The 19,145-nt window shown below is 41.5% G+C and overlaps 1 protein-coding gene across 4 annotated transcripts in view; it reads left to right on the plus strand.

The window, feature by feature from the left end:
* Positions 1 to 19,145, plus strand: part of RBPMS (RNA binding protein, mRNA processing factor) — a 187,452-nt gene that overhangs the window by 95,891 nt on the left and 72,416 nt on the right. The gene's annotated exons all lie outside the window — the stretch shown is intronic.

Below are 19,145 nucleotides of genomic sequence, written 5' to 3' on the forward strand. Positions count from 1 at the left end.
TTTTCCCAAATAGGTCATTACAGAGTATTGAGTAGAGTTGCCTGTGCTGTACAGTAGGTCCTTATTAGTTATCTGTTTTATATATCGTAGTGTTCATGTCAACCCCAATCTCCCAATTTATCCCTCCCCCCCTCCCCCCTGGTAACTAAAACTTTGTTCTCTACATCTGTGACTCTATTTCTGTTTTGTAAAAAGGTTCATTTGTACCATTTTTTAAGATTCCACATATAAGCGATATCATGATACTTGTCTTTGTCTGACTTACTTCACTCAGTATGACCATCTCTAGTTCCATCCATGTCATTGCAGACAGCATTGTTTCATTCTTTTTTAATGGCTGAGTAATATTCCATTGTCTATATGTACCACATCTTCTTTTTTTTTTTTTTTTTGTGGTATGCGGGCCTCTCACTGTTGTGGCCTCTTCTGTTGCGGAGCACAGGCTCCGGGCGTGCAGGCTCAGCGGCCATGGCTCTCGGGCCCAGCCGCTCCACGGCATGTGGGATCTCCCGGACTGGGGCACGAACCCGCATCCCTGGCATCGGCAGGCGGACTCCCAACCACTGCGCCACCAGGGAAGCCCGTACCACATCTTCTTTATCCACTCCTCCGTTGCTGGATATTTAGGTTGCCTCCATGTCTTGGGTATTATAAGTAGTGCTGCAGTGAACATTGGGGTACGTGTATCTTTTCAAATTATGGTTTTATTCAGATATATGCCCAGGAGTGGGATTGCTGGATATGGTAGCTCTATTTTTAGTTTTTTAAGGAACCTTCATACTGTTCTCCATAGTGGCTGGTACTAATGTACATTCCCACCAATAGTGTAGGAGGGTTCCCTTTTCTCCACACCCTCTCATGCATTTATTGTTTGTAGACTTTTTTTTTTTTTTTTTTTTTGCGGTATGTGGGCCTCTCACTGTTGTGGCCTCCCCCGCTGCGGAGCACAGGCTCCCGACGCGCAGGCTCAACAGCCATGGCTCACGGGCCCAGCCACTCTGCGGCATGCGGGATCCTCCCAGACCGGGGCACGAACCCGCGTCCCCTGCATCGGCAGGCAGACTCCCAACCACTGCGCCACCAGGGAAGCCCGTTTGTAGACTTTTTTGACAATGGCCATTCTGACCAGTGTGAGGTGATACCTCATTGTAGTTTTGTTTTTCATTTCTTTAATTCTTAGCGATGCTGAGCATCTTTTCATGTGCCTCTCATCCATCAGTATGTCTTCTTTGGAGAAATATCTGTTTAGATCTTCTGCCCATTTTTTGATTGGGGTGTTTGTTTTTTTGATATTGAGCTGCATGAACTCTTTGTATATTTTGGAGGTTAATCCCTTGTTGGTTGCTTCGTTTGCAAATATTTTCTCCCATTCTGTGGGTTGTCTTTTCCTTTTGTTTATGGTTTCCTTTGCTGTGCAAAAGCTTTTAAGTTTCATTAGGTCTCATTTGTTTATTTTTGTTTTTATTTTCATTACTCCAGGAGGTGGATCAAAAAAGATCTTGCTGCAGTTTATGTCAGAGAATGTTCTGCCTGTGTTTTCCTCTAAGAATTTTATAGTATTGGTCTTACATTTAGGTCTTTAATCCATTTTGAGTTTATTTTTGTGTGTGGTGTCAGAGAATGTTCTAATTTCATTCGTTTATGTGTAGCTGTCCAGTTTTCCCAGCACCACTTATTGAAGAGACTGTCTTTTCTCCATTGTATATTCTTGCCTTCTTTGTCATAGATTAGGTGACCATAGGTGCATGGGTTGATCTCTGGACTTTCTGTCCTGTTCCATTGATCTATATTTCTGTTTTTGTGCCAGTTCCATACTGTTTTGACTACTGTAGCTTTGTAGTATAGTCTGAAGTCGGGGAGCCTGATTCCTCCAGCTCCATTTTTCTGTCTTAAGATTGCTTTGGCTATTCAGGGTCTTTTGTGTTTCCATACAAATTGTAAAATTTTTTGTTCTAATTTTGTGGAAAATGCTATTGGTAATTTGTTAGGGATTGCATTGAATCTGTAGATTGCCTTGGGTGCTATGGTCATTTTGACAATATTGATTCTTCCAATCCAAGAACATGGTATACCTCTCCATCTTTTTGTGTCATCTTTGATTTCTTTCACCAGTATCTTACAGTTTTCTGAGTACAGGTCTTTTGCCTCCTTAGGTAGGTTTATTCCTAGATATATTTTTTTCTTTTTTGATGCGACGGTAAATGGGATTGTTACACTATAATTTTTCATAGAATTTTGGTGTTCATTTAGAAGGCCAATGTAATGTGCAAATAAAGGAAAATTGAATAGAAGGCGGAAAGAGACTGTTCACGGTTACAGGTCATAGATACACCTCAATGAAAAAAGCAAACAGCCACATTATGAAAGAGAATCTGCCTGTTTTACACATCTTAGAATGCTGAATAAAGGAGAAACGGAAAGTCTTTTATATAGGCTTAGAAAAGTCCACGGTAAGATGTTGATTTTTGCCAACCTCCACTCTGTCTTCTTGGTTTATCTGTGGGGTCTTTCACCAAATTCTAAAAACATACTTAACACAACCCTAAGAATGAATTCTAATTCACTGATATTAAAAGTATGGTGTGTATTTGATTTATTAGGATTTTTTTTGTATTTGTGCATAACATTAAGTGTATACCTGTGAAAAGGTACTGAATCTCTAAATTGCAGCTGAGAGGAGGGCAAGGAAAGTGTGTCTTCTTGGTAACCACTTACCATGTCTGAGGGGCTTTCTGGTCAAAGGCAGTGTAATAAATAAAGGTGTCAGACTGAGCTGGCTCAAATCCAGATTTTGCCACTTACTAATCCAAAGTTGTTTTCTCCTGTTATGACTGACAGTACCTATCACAAAAGGTGGGAGGATCAAATTAAATGAGATAGGTATTTTTAAAGCCACTAGAACTCAGTAAATGGTAAAAATTCTGATAATTGATGGTGATGATAACTTACACAAGGAACTGGTTTTAATTCCTTAGGTCCCCCTTTCTACAGACTGATTTAAAAATAATTTCTGTGGAATCCCAAATTCTCCTGGGTTCAGAGTACTTTTAAACATCGATTCGTATTATAGTATGATTAATGAAGTTGATTCATCAGTCCTTCCTTGGAGTTTTTTGTTTTTGTTTTTGTTTTTTTTGCGGTACGCGGGCCTCTCACTGCTGTGGCCTCTCCCGTTGCGGAGCACAGGCTCCGGACACGCAGGCTCAGCGGCCATGGCTCACGGGCCCAGCCGCTCCGTGGCATGTAGGATCCTCCCGGACCGGGGCACGAACCCGTGTCCCCTGCATCGGCAGGCGGACTTTCAACCACTGTGCCACCAGGGAAGCCCCTTCCTTGGAGTTTTTTAGGGAAGCAGAGTGCAGAGTAACAGTGTTGTCCTTAACGTTCTCAAGTCTTTAAAATATTGTGAGCCCAACAAGCACACTCTCATCTCCCTTTTATCCTATTAAGCTAACCATGCATGTCTTTCTCCATTTCCGGTTCCAGTTGAATCTACTGCAAACTAAAGAACCCCACATCAGTTCTGTATAAACTAATTTATTTAACAGCCAGTGAGATTCTTTAAAGTTTTTTTGTCTAGGCAGCCTATTAGGGAGAAATTCAGCCTCTGCCTTGCCAGATCAACAGTAAGTGGCCTTGAGGTGATGCATTAAAGAGGAGGAAGAGTGCGGATTAAAGTTGCTCAGAGGCGAGATCTGTGTTGACGCTTTAGTTTGGATCCCCGTGCAGCACAGGAAGTACTTTGCAGTGAACTTCCGAAGTTTGGACTTCACTGTTTACATTCTTTTCAACCAAGTCTTGCTTAAGCCCCCAAATTCTTGGTTGGAAAGAGTTTACAAGCCATTTGATGGTCTAAGCAACAGTATTTTTAAAAAACAGGTTTAAGGAGCAAATGCTACTGTCCTTTTAACATTTCTATATTTTTGCTGTATATACATCAGAGAACAGATTTCCCACCCACAGATCGATTTATCTGTAATGGTGTTAATAAGTGACTTTGAGGACTAAATAAGTAACTTATTGGTAAAGTTGGCACTCACTTTTATCCTCAGTAAAGTTGAGGATATAACATCATTGACTTTTTAAAATACTTTAAATCTTTAAATATAATGAAACCTTTCCTCTCTAAGGACTTGTCATTATCCTGATGTGTAGCTTAAAAATCAATAGCTAGGATGTATATACATGTTTTGCCTCCTCTCGGTATTTAACTTTAAGATTACCCTAAATATGGTTATACACTCGCAGTGTGGGAGAGTCCTCTGGATCCTATTGGGATGAGGGATGTTCACTGCTACAAACTGGAAAGCAGAAACAGGGCTGTAAAAATATCCTTGGGGTCTATTGTGGGCTGTGTCTGATTTTTTTTTTTTTTTTTTGGCTGCGTTGGGTCTTCGTAGCTGCGTGGGCTTTCTCTAGTTGCAGCGAGCAGGGGCTACTCTTCGTTGCGTTGCATGGGCTTCTCATTGCAGTGGCTTCTCTTGTTTCAGAGCACGGGCTCTAGGCGTGCGGGTTCAGTAGTTGTGGCTCATGGGCTTAGTTGCTTCACGGCATGTGGGATCTTACTGGACCAGGGCTTGAACCCGTGTCCCCTGCATTAGCAGGTGGATTCTTAACCACTGCACCACCAGGGAAGCCCTGTGTCTGATCTTTAAATGGAAGTCTTTTCAAAATGATTTTGGAATGTTTAGGCAACTGTCTTTTTTCAGTTATAGGGTTTGTTTATATCAGCACTGCTCTCCCCTCTTCCCTCCTTTTTTCTCCTACACCAGCCACTAATAAAGACTCAAAGGAAACTTTGCAGAATGATGCTTAAAGCATATACAGAAAGTTAAGGTGGGTGCTCAAATGTTCTAACACACACTTTAGGTGAACCTGAAAGAAGAGTGTGTTAAATACATTCTCTTTTCCTGCCTACCTCACAAGTAGGACTTATTCTTCATATGCTTTTCTACATAGGCACAGAAATAGTTGGTTTTTTTAATTCTGAGACTGTTTACTTTGCAGAGTGTTAATCATTCAGGGTATCTCAGAGTTCAGAAAGTACTTTAATAACACACAAACACACATATATCCACTGTCTTATTTTTCCTGGCATGCACCTAATACGTGTTAGGTGCAGAAGCAGGTTGTTTTCCTTCTTTTCATTAATTAGAAAATTAGTGTGTAATTAGTATGCTTATTCTTTGCCTTGAAGAGCTCACACTACCACTAAACTCTGGTCTCAACACCAGTAACCTTTTTATCTTTAAAGGACTAAGTCATCTATTAATGATACATTGGATGTGGAATTAGTAAGCATTTAGAGACACATCCTTTCTCAGTTTAATTCTGGGTTTTGTGATTTCCTCAAGCTGTATGAACTCATGTATGGCCATCAATAGGAAAAGCGATTTAAGGTTTTATTTTAATAGTTGTAACTGATAGGAATTTGAACATAAACACCCTTGCTTTTTCATCAAATATACTGTGTGACCAACTGTGTATATCTTCCAGACTGGCTGGTGTAGAAATATAGACTATGGCTAGGAATAGGGTGTGGTTTCTTTTGTTAGTTTTATTGTTTAGTTTTCTTTTTTCTTCAGTGCCACACTCGCTGACTTAAGCTCACGATCTGGGCTTTACAGAGACAAACTACATACCCTAGAAATCATTTACACTGGCGCAGCATGGTTTATCCCTTACGTTTCTTTAGGCTGTCTCTTTAATCCCTGAAATTTTTGCTGTGACAGCCAGAAGGTTGTGGACAAGTACAGGGAAGTACTTGGTTGAGGCAGAACGTCTTTGTTGATTTCTCAAATAAGTTAACCTCAAAATTCTGAGGTTCCTCTGGTGTTCAGTCGGGCAATAGACATCAGACTAGATGTCACAGACCAACATTAAGCAGATGTGGCCCATGAAAAGTTTGTCTGTAGGTTTGCCCCATATCACCTCCAGATCTTCTCAGACACTTAAATGAAAACCATTGCCTAGAATCTGCTTTCTTTTAAGCTTTCATTGTGAGTGCTATTTGAGTGCTGTCATTCGGCAGATAGCAGGAGTAAAAGGCAGTCATTCAGCTGTTACCTTTAACCCCAGGGGAAAGAGGAGCTGCTCATGGTTGTAGTCACTGTCCCAACAATGAGGTAGGAGAGAAAGAGGCTTGAGGACTAGACAATAAAAGGGACTGCTGGCAGCACAAGTCACTTTTGGCGTTTGTGGGTTAAGGATTCGTCCCTCCCAGAACAGTTGACCCCCTGTTTACCTTCAGAGCCCTCAGGGTAAAAGCGTTAACATCAGGATTCTTGAATGAAAGAATACTATGTGCACTCTGGCCTATGTTTCTTTCCGTGTAATATTATCTATTTCAAAGTGTCGCTGTAAAATACTGCTTTAACGGGTAGCTGACTGTGCGTGAAGTGGAGACATCCTCTTCCTAACATTGTCAGGGCCCAGCTCTCTCAGTCGTCCTTTTCAGGACAGTTTGAGAACATAGTGGCAGAAGTTCAAACGATCATGCCCTCTCGACCCTGTGGAAAATAAACTCCGTTTGACTCTGATTCTCTTGACATGTTAAAGATTGAGTTTATAGCTTCTTCAAAGGCCCTGTCATGACTTTATAGTTGTCCTATACAAAGCAGATTCTTCCCGGGCATGGTTATGTACACAGGGGGTGGCTGCCTAACAAAAAGTGTGCTTTAGTGGAAAAGAAAGAAATTGAGCTGTGGTGAATGGTCAAGTCACCAGATACGGAGACCCAGATATCTCCGAATTAGGTACTTTTACCTAATTCTCCTCCATAGTGGATCCCGTCTCTGGAGTTACCAGCCAGTCTCCCAAGAGCTACTCAGACTGTGAGAACCAATAGAAATGGGCAAGAGAAGCAGGACACACATCTGTTCCCTGTGGGGGAAATGAAACCAGGTAGAAGAAAAGAATTCTTTGAACCTGTACAGCACCATCTCCTCAAAGCAGCAGCTCAGGTATCCCGCTTTCTGCAGTTGGAGGAGATTTCATAGTTGAGCATGAATCACATCCTTCTCTTTTACAAGTGGTAGAAGCACCTTTCCAGAAAGTCCAAAGGCGAAGAAACCCCTATGAGTCCATGTTAGGAGGAACAGCTCTTTAGTTGGCCACAGGAGTGTTTCATAGGCCAGCGTTAATCTAACCATTTTTTCTTACAATCAACCCTATGAGGTATGGACTGTTATTCCCAGTTTACAGATGAGGAAACTGAGGCACAGAAAAAGGTTAAATAAACATACCCAGGATCGGTAGTGGAGGTAGATATGAATGCCCACACAATTGCCACATTTTAAGCCTCTTTTTTGGGGAGAGACTCTACCCAAAATTGGTTGTGTCCTTGAGTGGGATATCTCCTTTATAATTGTCACTATAATTCACTGCCACTGATGGTACCTCTGGAGAACCTGTTTTCTTGCTTCTTTCACCAGTAGTTGGAAGGGGATCCACCAAGACCATTTTCTTTTTGTTTTTTTTCTAGTCCTTCTGGATTAGGGGAGTGGGGTGGTCAGAAACAAAGTTTCCCTCATTTTGTTCTTGGGTCAGATCTGTCCTAACGGTAACCACTTTGTAGGTTTTACCTTAAGAGTGTGGTTTAGGGCCTCCCTGGTGGCGCAAGTGGTTGAGAGTCCGCCTGCCGATGCAGGGGATACGGGTTCGTGCCCCGGTCTGGGAGGATCCCATATGCCGCGGAGCGGCTGGGCCCGTGAGCCATGGCCACTGAGCCTGCGCGTCCGGAGCCTGCGCGTCCGGAGCCTGTGCTCCGCAGCGGGGGAGGCCACAGCAGTGAGAGGCCCGCATACCGCAAAAAAAAAAAAAAAAAAAAAAAAAAAGAGTGTGGTTTAGTGTTGCGAGGGTATGAATTTGAGTTCTACAGTTTGTTCACATGAAAATGAAGCCAAGGATGAAGTGTATTTTAAAAGTGGCCGAGTTACTAAGAAATATAAAAATTCTTTTATTCCAGTCTCAGGTTGGCTAGTGAGGAATGAGAATGGGTTTCTCTATCACAGCCAAGCTGATTCCATTATAACACTCAGAGACCTGAGCTTGTTCCACAGTATTATCGGAGGAGGAATTACATAGGCTTCAAATCAAGGGTAAGCCTCTGGAGACATTTTAGGGTAGACGTGGATATTCCTTTCACTAAAAATTTCCAAACAAGATAAAGTTTCATTGTATTTTATGGAACATCTGGTTTAAAAACAAAATTCTATGAATTTTTTTTTAATTCAGGGGGTTAAAACTGAGGGGCTATAAGACATCTAGAAACCTAATACTTATTGGAAGACTTTTAAATTAGTCAGTGGAGCAGGAATTTGTACCTGGACTTATAGCCCAGCTCCAACTCACATAGCCACATAAGCCCAGAGAGCCCTTTGGAAAGGGGTCTCTTTGTTAAAGTGTGATCTAGATATGTACCAATGGAGAGGGACACATTCTTTCCAAATGACTCTGCTTAGGCGAGGAGGAGTGAGTAGTGAATCAAATTATTCTAGGTAAATCCAGGGCAAGCATTCTGAGGTAGTTGGATTAAGAAAAAGAACAAGGCGTAATTGGTCTGATAGTTTCTCAGTGGACAATGACCCCAGTAGCACAAGCTGTTTTATTAACAGTACTGATATTTCTGCAAGCAATGCCCTTATTTAGGAGAAGCATGAAATATGGTTTACATCTGATGGATTCTTCTCCTCACTTGTTCATTTTCTGTTGGAACTCACGTCTATCTAAATTTTAGCACAGTGGAAACTGAACAGCAACCTCCATTATTATGTGAAAATAATGTAGTCTTTGGAATATAAGGAACTTCACAGAGCTGTCATGTACACACACGCACACAATCAACAGGAATCAAAATTAAATTCCGATCTTTATTCTACCAATAGTTAACTGGGAATTTAGGCAGATGACTTGACTCTTCTGCATGTTCATTTCTTCATGTATGTTGGAGAGTGTATGGCACTTTGGATAAGTCAGTCCTTATATTGTATGGGACTGTCCTGCCCATTGTAGGAGTTTAACATCCTTATGATTTTCTGCCCACTGAATGCTCTCATACATTTCCAAATATCCCTAAGGAGTGTGCAGGATAGTGGGGGTGGGAGACAGGTGCAGTGAGGAACACTACCCGTGGTTGAAAACTCCTAGGTTATGAGGTCCCCAAAATGTAATACTGAATTCTGTGAATTTCATGCTTTGTGTACTCAATATTTAGTATCAGAAAACCTAACCCAATTTGCCACCAGTTCCCCCCTTCTGTGCTCTTTTATTCAGATTTTTTTTTTAAGTAAATTTATTTATTTTATTTTTGGCTGTGTTGAGTCCCCATCGCTGCACATGGGCTTTCTCTAGTTGCAGAGAGCGGGGGCTCTTTGTTGCGGTGCACAGGCCTCTCAGTACAGTGGCCTCTCCCGTTGCGGAGCACGGGCTCCAGGCTCATGGGCTTCAGCAGTTGTGGTGCACGAGGACTTAGTTGCTCTGCGGCATGTGGGATCCTCCCAGACCAGGGCTCGAACCCATGTCCCCCGCTTTGGCAGGCAGACTCTCAACCACTGCGCCACCAGGGAAGCCCTTTTTTTTTTTTTAACGTTTGGGCATCACAAGTTTCCACTTGCAGTACAATGACATTTTATAAATGGTAGAAAAATTCTACTCATTCATTTTCGGAAACAGTATTGAATTAGGGGAAAGTTTTGAAATTGTGGGACTGATCCTCCCCCCCGCCCCCTGCCCCAATTTCCTTTTCTTCAATCATCTTCTCTTTATGTATAACATACAGCTCTTCCCTTAACTTCCCTCCACACTGTTGTCTCTGAATGAGCCCCATCCACTCCATAGTAACAGGTTACCCAGGTGTGTGTTTCTATTTGGCCTGTCATTGAGCCATTTTAAGGCTCTGACTGAATGTAACAATTGTTTTCAGAATCCTGGGGAAACTTCTGCATGTACCTCGCCTAGAATCTGTTTCTAATTCTGTTGAATGCTTTATGCTGCCTTTAGAAGAGAAAGCTGAATGTATTCAGAAAACTGTAAATACATTTTTTGGTCCCTTGAGATGTCAGAATATCTCTGAAGTACGTATTTACCTCCTCTGAGTTTCTGATGGGAGTGACATGTCTATCAATAATTTTCAGAAAACAGTTAATATTTCCAACTTCTTTTTAACTCTAAAAGGTAAATGTTAATGCTTTCAGCTTCATTCCCTTTTATATGTTGAATGATTTGTGGTCCCCAGGTTATTTCCTTTCCTTGTGACCCAAATGCTGTTTGAAAATAGAAGGCTTTTAGTTTCAATCCTCTTTACAAAATGTTTTAAAATTTAACAAGCATAGAAAAATGGGTATCAAAGCCATGTTGAGACCCACTTCACACCTGCTAGGATGGCGAAGATCAAGACAGGCCATAGCAGGCGTTGGTGAGGACGTGAGAAAATTGGGATCTTCATACACTGATAGTCGGATTGAAAGGGTATGGCTACTTCAGAAAGCAGTTTCACAGTTCTTCAAAAAAGTTAACATAGGGGCCTCCCTGGTGGCGCAGTGGTTGAGAGTCCGCCTGCTGATGCAGGAGACACGGGTTCATGCCCCGGTCCGGGAAGATCCCACATGCCGCGGAGCGGCTGGGCCCGTGAGCCATGGCCGCTGAGCCTGCGCGTCCGGAGCCTGTGCTCCGCAACGGGAGAGGCCACAGCAGTGAGAGGCCCGCGTACCGCAAAAAAAAAAAAGTTAACATAGAGTTGCTATATGCTCCAGCAGTTCTTCTAGAGAATTGAAAACATATATCCACACAAAAACGTGTACACAGTGTTCATAGCAGCCAAAAAAGTGACAACAACCCAATGTCCAACTGATGAAGGGATAAACACAATGTGGAATGTTTGTACAGTAGAATAGTATTCGGCAATAAACAGTGGATGAACCTTGGAAACATTCTGATTAAAAGAAACCAGTGTGACAAAAGACCTCATGTGGTATGATTCCATTTATAGGAAATATCCAATATGAATAGGTACTTTCTCAGAGACTGAAAGTAGATTAGTGGTTGGGGGGGGGAGTGAGTGAAGAGGGAGAGGGAGGAATGAGCGGTAAGTGCGAATGGGTGCAGTTGCCTTTTGGGGTGATGAGAACGTGCCAAAGATGTGTTGTGGTGATGGTTGCACAACTCTGCGACTGTACTAAAAATCATTACATTTCATGCAACAGAGTGAATTTTATGGTATGTGAATTATTTTTAGTAACAGCTGTATGAAGTATATCTATAATAGCAGAAACTATTCCAGAAACTTTAAACATAAGAACGCTGAATTTTTCGTTAAGTCAACGTTAAATAGAAACTTAAGTCATAAATAAGAGACCTCAGTGTTTGGTCACTTAGCAAGAAAGGACTTAAATACATTTTTTGTGCTTGAGTGAAAAATCTTTTGAATGTAGCATAGTGTAATTAAGCCATCTCCAACCTCTGAATACCTTGCCTGTATCTTCCCCCACATACTATTAGGACTGGAAATCTTTTGAGTACAATGCATACAAGAATAAGTAATAAGAATCATTTTCTCTCATTTATTTATTAGCTTGTTCTAGTCAGCAGTAGGGGAAGGAGGTAATTTATTAGCTTGTTCTAGTCAACTGAAGTGGAGGGAGGTGGTGTTGGAGTGCTAAGGGTTAGTTTATTGAGGATGCCATCTTGGTTTCTTGGTTGCTGAGAAACTGGGTAGTTGTTTACTAAAGCTCAACCAAGTCATAATCTCAGTGAGTTGGAATATAAGTGCTTTGCAAAATCCCCACAACCTCAGCAGAGTATGTCTTTTAGTTACTCCTGAGAACTGATTTAGTTCTTCCCTCCCTATGGATCTTGTTTTATGTACTACTGTTTACAGAAATCAGCAGTGTTGGTTCAACTTTTCTGTTGAATGCTTGATAATTCTGATAATTTAGAAGGAAATCACTTTACCACCCCACCCCCTAATCCCACTATGCTCTCTGAATTTCTTCTGCCTTGTAGGATGATAATCGTGCCTCAGTAATAGAAAGGTCAGTGGGCACCAGGTATATCAGCTACCACCTGGTGGAACTCCGAGTCTTGGTGGTTTTGACAGCAGTTTTTGAAGCAGCCCTGGAGATTTACCGGGGCCTCTGTTTGAGTAAACCTGGAGAGGCATATCAGAACTCCAGCCCTCAGATGACCTGGGCTTTAGTACCAGAAACCGAGATAAGGCGGGTGGTGTGGAGCAGGGAGATAGGATCCAGGTACTGAGATTATTACAAGATCAGAGAGGTATTAGTACTAAGTTTGACCTTGATTTGAGCTCCTTAGTTCCTGGACACAAGATGGGGGGTTTCATTAATCTCATCTGTAAAGGTTAAAGGAAGTCCTGAAGGCTAGGGAACAACCGAGCAGATTATTACAAAAGAAATACTAGGATTTTCCTACACCAGGATATTATTATACAGCATACAATTTCTGGTGACAGATTCTTCTCCTTCTGTATTAGAAAGTCCGAATGAATTGGTTAAAACCTATAACCTGAACGAGGAACATTATTTCTCCCCTTCAGCATAGACACCTGGCTAGGCAGGGCTTTCTGGATGTTCCACATTCCTTACAGCAGCAGTGGATATTCGTTTGGAGTGGGCTATAGAGAAAAGGGCAGTAAGAAGCTTATTAGAAAATCAACCAGGCATCTCAGCCATCATATTAAGTTGACTCTTATGAGATTGCTGCTACTTTACTATTTTTATTCTACACACAAGAAGGTAGTTTTATCTGGTTCAATACCAAAGCCTCAGATCCACTGGATTACTGGGTCAGAATGGGGGGTGTGTGAAACACCAGGAGATTCTGATAGGAAATGACCTTAGCTCTAGAAGAAATGGGTCACTTGCGGCTGTGTCTCAGAGGAGAGCAGAGTCCACTGGCGGTGGAGTGAACAGTAGGGGCAACCTGTTGCTTTCCAGTAGAGTTTCATATAGTTCACCCGAATGGAATAGTATTCTAAACATTTGAATTTGCGCATATCGGGACACTGTAAAGGCGTTTGGCCCAGGACTCAACAGGAGAAGCCTGGGCATCAACCCAGGTTCATTCAGGCCTCGAACTTAACTGAACCTTTATAGCAATATTTATTACAGCAATTTTAGCCCCAACTGTCTTTACCCCTTCCCCCCCCCCCGCCTTTTTTTAACATTTCGACATATTTCAATTAGAAATTGAAAATTAATTTTAAAATTAAGTTCAATAAACAATATCGAAAACCTTGGTTATTTAGAAACTTCCTTCAAAAGATTAGGAGTCTCAGGAAGTCACAGCAGGTTGAGGGGATGTTAAAATTCTGAGTCCTCAGCTTTTCAGTCAACATACGTAAAATTATTCATAAATTCATAACCAGAAATTCAGAAATGGGTAAAAGATGAATGGGTTGATGAATCAACTTTAACTTTTCAAGCGGTAAAACAGTTTTACCTGTTATGAATATACAGAGAAAGTAAAGACAACAGAATGCGGGGGACTCCAAACAATGCAGACACAAACAAATGAATCTATTTCAAGTGAATAATACAACCACAGTGAAGTTGGGAAGAATGGAGAGAGCTGACCCAAATAATTCTTTTTTTTTTTTTTTTTCGGTACGTGGGCCTTTCACTGTCGTGGTCTCTCCCGTTGCGGAGCACAGGCTCCGGACGTGCAGGCTCAGCGGCCATGGCTCACGGGCCCAGCCGCTCCGCGGCATGTGGGATCTTCCCAGACCGGGGCATGAACCCGTGTCCCCTGCATCGGCAGGCGGGCTCTCAACCACTGCGCCACCGGGGAAGCCCGCCCAAATAATTCTTGACTGTACATATTGGCTATATACTTTTAGGCCTAAGACAAAAAGAACTATATATACTGAACTGTAGTTAATAGGTTTCCTTTTTATGTTGATATTGTTCAGTGATTCTGAAACTTCATTCCCGTGTTGAGCGAATAAGTAAATGTATAGTGGATAATCAGAGCTAGGATTCAGAGACGGAGTTATTGATACAAATGTGGAGAGGGAAGGCTAGGATTAACCTTATGGTGTTGGATTGGAATTGGAGGTATCAGTACTAATTTATGTTTTTAATGTATCTAAATAGATATGGATGTGAAAGCATGTGTGTGTTTCCGTATAAATCTGGGACAATTTGAGCACCGAAACAAATAATAGTAATAAATTATAAATCATAAAATAAGGTATGAATCGTACTGATGTGTGAGTGAATGAACAAACGAATGTAGAAAGGAATAAATAATAAACAGGGCCAAAGGGTAAGCTTTTCCTTAGAGTAGAAGGCTAGTGAATATGAAAGGAATGATAGGATTAGAAAAATCACTATTTGGCCATCACAACAGTAAAGATTGCTTCAGGTAAGAATTATCAATAGATGTTAAAACAATAGATCAATAGATGTTAAAATTTGAGAAACAATATATTTAGTCTCAAAGTTATCTCCCTATGAGATACTTACTAGTTAAAAAGACAAAAAATAGTAACCTCACAGTGGAGAAACTTGGCAAGTGATCAAAGTTATTATCACGAGTAAAGAGACAAAAACGACATCATGTGTCTCCTGATAGGATGCACTGAGCATGACACTTCTGTGATATTCCTGCCAAAAATTTATAACCTTAATCTAATCAAGAAACAAATCAGATAAACCCAAATGGAGGGACAGTCTACAGAAAAAATAGCCTGTACTTTTCCAAAATGTCAAGGTCACAGAAAACAAGGACTGAGGGAAATATTCTGGGAGGCTAAAGAGATGACAGCTAAATGCCATGTATGATTCTGGATTAGATCCTGGATCAGCAGCACAAAGAGATGTCCTTGCTTTTAGGAAGCCACACTGTAAAGGGTAAAGGGTATCTTGCTTTCAACATATTCTTAAACAGCTCAAGGAGGGCAAAGGTGTATGGGGAAATCTAGGCAAAGGGTACACAGGAATTCTTTGTACCATGTGTGCAACTTTTCCATAAATCTGAAATTATTTCAAAGTAAGTATTTTTTAAGAACTAAGCAGCAAGCACCAACATATCTGGTTGAGTGCTGTCTGCCAGGATATCTGTTACTGTTAGTTCTGCTCTGGCTCTGCTAGCGCTCCACAGGAGCCCTTTTATTCCCCCTCTCTCCTTCTTCTTTCTTCTTTTAACCTGTGTCAGATCCTGTAAATTATAACTTTATAAATTATACATATTTGTAATAAATTCAAACGACACAAAATCACACAGACTAGAAATCCCCTCCCCACCCTGACATTGCCACCAAAGTTACCACTGTTAACGGGGTGGTTGTCCCATTATAAACATTCCTGGATTCACACACTCGTACAAACAGAAAGGCCCCTCCTTCTAAGGCTACTAAACATTGTTAAGTATCTTTTTCTTTTTTAAACCTCATATTGCCATGACATCTTTCTCAGTAAATATATCTATATATTGCCTCATTCTTTCCCTTTTTTCCCCCTCTAAATGATTGCTTCCTTTGTCTCTAAAACTAGTTGTCAAGGGCTGATAAACCCACTTACTTTAATGGTAGAACCATTTGTAAAGACACTGGGCTATAGCTCACAGATTTGAAGGATGTACCAAATAAACAAGACTCCATCCGGCATTAGGACAGTGCTGAAGACCTCAGTGACAGGAGTTTAGAGGCCTTTTCTCTAGTGGGAGACTGTTAGGGTAACTCAGCTCCAGCCACCTCCATTTTCTGTATTTTTATACTCAAGGTTGAAATCCTCGGAAGAAAAAACATATTTGGTCTCTGTGGGCCGCATCTATCTGTACCTTAGCTAGGCAGCTGTCACTAGGGGCGTGAGGGCACAGAACCTGGATGTTGGCCTCTGGGTGCTTCCCAGAGAAGAAGAGCCAGCAGAGCAGTTACCCCAGTCAACCTCTTTCCAGGGCTGTTTGAACGGCTTCGCGTCTGGTGTGTTCCAGTCTTCCGTTTAAGTCCAGCTGCCCCTCCCCCACTAGAGTTACCCTCCACTGCAGTGATTCTCAGATGTGGTCCCTGCACAAGCAGTATCAGCATCAGCCTGGAAACTTGTTACAAATGCAGATTCTCAAGTCCCATCCCAGATTTACTTAATCAGAAAATGGAGGCGCGGGTTCAGTACTCTGTGTCTAGGAAGTCTTCCAGATGATTCTGATACGTGCTAACATTTGAGGATCACGCTCTACTACATAAATCTGATCATCATATTTCCCCAGTTTAAAAGATTTTAGCGGCTCAGCCATGCAGATACTCCAGAGTCCTCATGACCTGAAAGTTCCTCGTGATCTCATCCCAGTGCTTGTGCAGTCTTTTACACACACACACACACACACACACACACACACACACACACACACATCCACATCCACACCCTCTTCACATCCTGTCATACAGAACTTTGCTGAGCTCTTTCCTGGACTACCACCTGGTAAATTTCTGCTCTTTTGGCACTTCCTCTGTGTTGCCTTCCTGGTCCCCAGTCACTCAGGGCCATGGCTCTGTTTCCCATGGAGTCCTAGACATTGCTTTGTCTGTTTATCTAACCGTCAGTTTACCTGTACAGCTCCCTCACCAGAGCCTGAGATCTGAACTCCTCAAGGCAGGGGCTTATTTTCACTGATCCTTGTGTCTCTAGTACATGACAAACGTTATGTGCTTGGTTGAATCTGTTCTGTTTTTACTTTTTATTATGAAATTTCAAGCATACCAAAAGGTAGAGAGCATAGTAATGAACATCCATTAATCCATCAGAATTTACCAACTTAACATTTTGCTGCATTTGCTTCCATTTTTTCTAACTTTCTAAAGTAAATACCTGATGTTAGGACATTTTGTCATTGTATCTTCTTTGTATTTCAGTACAAAAACTAAAGACATTTTCCTACATTACCATTTTATCCCACCTAATAAAATGGACAATTCCCAGATATCACCTAATGCCCATTCTGTATTCAGCTTTCTTCACTTTCCCACGAGAGGTCTTTTATATCTGGTTGTTCAGTCAAGGACCACACATTGCATATGAGGGTAGGCCTCTAAGGGTATTTTAATCATTCTAGAATAGCCCTTCTCTCTCTTTTTTTCCCCATTATTCAATGAATAAACTCCTTACTAATATTTATCCCACTCTTGTGGCATGACATTAATACCAGTGACACTACTAAGGGGTTGGAATGGTGTTGAACCTTTATGTTCAGAATAATCATATGACTCCAAATCCACGATTTGCAGCCAATAAATCTTTTCCAACACAGCCTATGTGTATAAAAAGCCAGTATCACCACAGCTAGAGAAACAGGAGAGCTACTTGGGATCTGAGCTTTGCAGCACATTTAATTAATAGCTTCTCCATTTTGTCTTCCAGAAAGTCACTGAAAGAGCTGCAGTTCATTTACAGTGACTCTCTACATTCCTGTAGGCTTGGGTCTTCAGGATTTGGTGATTTCCTCTTACCTTGCCCATTTCCTTGTGTTTTATTATATACTAGCTCTTCCCTTATCCTTCTAGGACTCCGGCCTTTGATATAGTTTGTAGAGCAATAAAATGGCATTTTAAAGCTCTGTAACTTGCTGAGAATCTTAATTCAATTTAAATAGGAAGCACAAATTTGCATTGAGGGGTCTAGGTCTACAATTCAGAAATTTCTCTTTTTCAAGATTTTCTATTTACAGAGAGTTCTTAAGCTTTAATTTTAGGAGACAGAGGAGGAGGAAAAAAGAGGGTTTTTAAAAATTCCCTCAACAGAGTCCTAAATGCAGTAATATACTCTGTTTGAGTTTAGAGCATTACAGTATGCAAATGCAGGGTTTGAATTGTCCTTCAAGCCTCCAATTGCTCTCTGTAGCTTTTGAGATTGAACTGTTAGGACTTCCAATAATCACATGTATCGACCAGGGTGGTTGAAGAAAAGTGTTCCTATGGGCTGAGTCACTTGCAGTGAGGGAAAAGGTGGGGCTGGGGATGAGGCTGGTGGAGAGGAGGAGAGTTACCTGATGAGACTGTAGAAAGTTCAGGAAGAGGTGCTGTGAGGTATTTTAGGAGCTACGGTGCAGGAAAGAAAACCGTGTTATTAAGGTATCTCAGCTCTGGCTGCCATAACAAAATACCGCAGATAGGGTGGCGTCAACAACATTAATTCTCTCAGTTCTAGAGGCTAGAAAGTCCAAGATCAAGTTGCCAGCAGATTCAGTATCTGGTTGAGGACCCTCTTTCTGGTTTGTGCAGATTCCACCTTCTCACTGTGTTCTCACGTGGCCTTTCCTTGGTATGTGCTCCTGGAGAGAGAGGCCTCTAGAGTCCCTTCCTCTTCTCCCAAGGGCACTAATCCCCCTTTGTAGGGGCCCTACCTCCGAATGCCATCACATTGAGAGTTAGGGTTTCAGCATGGATTTGGGGAGGACACCAACATTCAGTCTATGACACATAGGCATATGGATTTGCTACTGCCCTGATACACTCTTAGGTATAGTAGGCTACTAAGGGTACTTTCTATCTCCCAGAGTTTGCCCTGGGTAGGGAGTTTAGCCTTTGTAGATCACAGTAAACCTGTGTTGCTTTGGTCACAGTGTTCTAGACCATCTTGGAGAGACTATTGGCTGTTCCTATAGCCAGTCAGATAGGGCTGCTTCTAAGTAACTTCTCAAACTGATATCATACTGATATCTAGAAACTGACCTTTTTGGACACCAAGGAAATAAGACACCATTTACAATTGGAAGAGAAACGTTTTTATTCACTTATCAGAAGGGTTTTGGTGCATTATAGGCAAGAGAGGAAAAAGTTGATTTTGAAAGGCACAGATTCCCCCTTGGATTTAGTAGTAATCTTATCCTGACAGCATTTAATGAGAAGTCACTGTGGCCGGAGAATAATCTTACTGGGCTTTAATTAAAAGCACAAGGGGATTTGTTTGTTTTGTTTTGTTTTCCTGTCTCCTTCCTATCTGTCTTCCTCTTTTTCCTCTTTCCCCCCTCATTCTTCCTCTTCACTTCCATGTTCTCCCTACCCCTGACCCACTCTGCCTCCTCTTCTTCATCCTTTAACATTTAAAATGTTTTTGGCTTGGCTAGTCCCTCTGGATAGAAACTGAGCTGAGCAGGATATTGATTACCAAATATGGTGTTGCTGCTAAAGATGT

Source organism: Mesoplodon densirostris, chromosome 20, assembly GCF_025265405.1.
Source record: "Mesoplodon densirostris isolate mMesDen1 chromosome 20, mMesDen1 primary haplotype, whole genome shotgun sequence".
In the NCBI taxonomy this organism is placed as follows: Eukaryota; Metazoa; Chordata; class Mammalia; order Artiodactyla; family Ziphiidae; genus Mesoplodon; species Mesoplodon densirostris.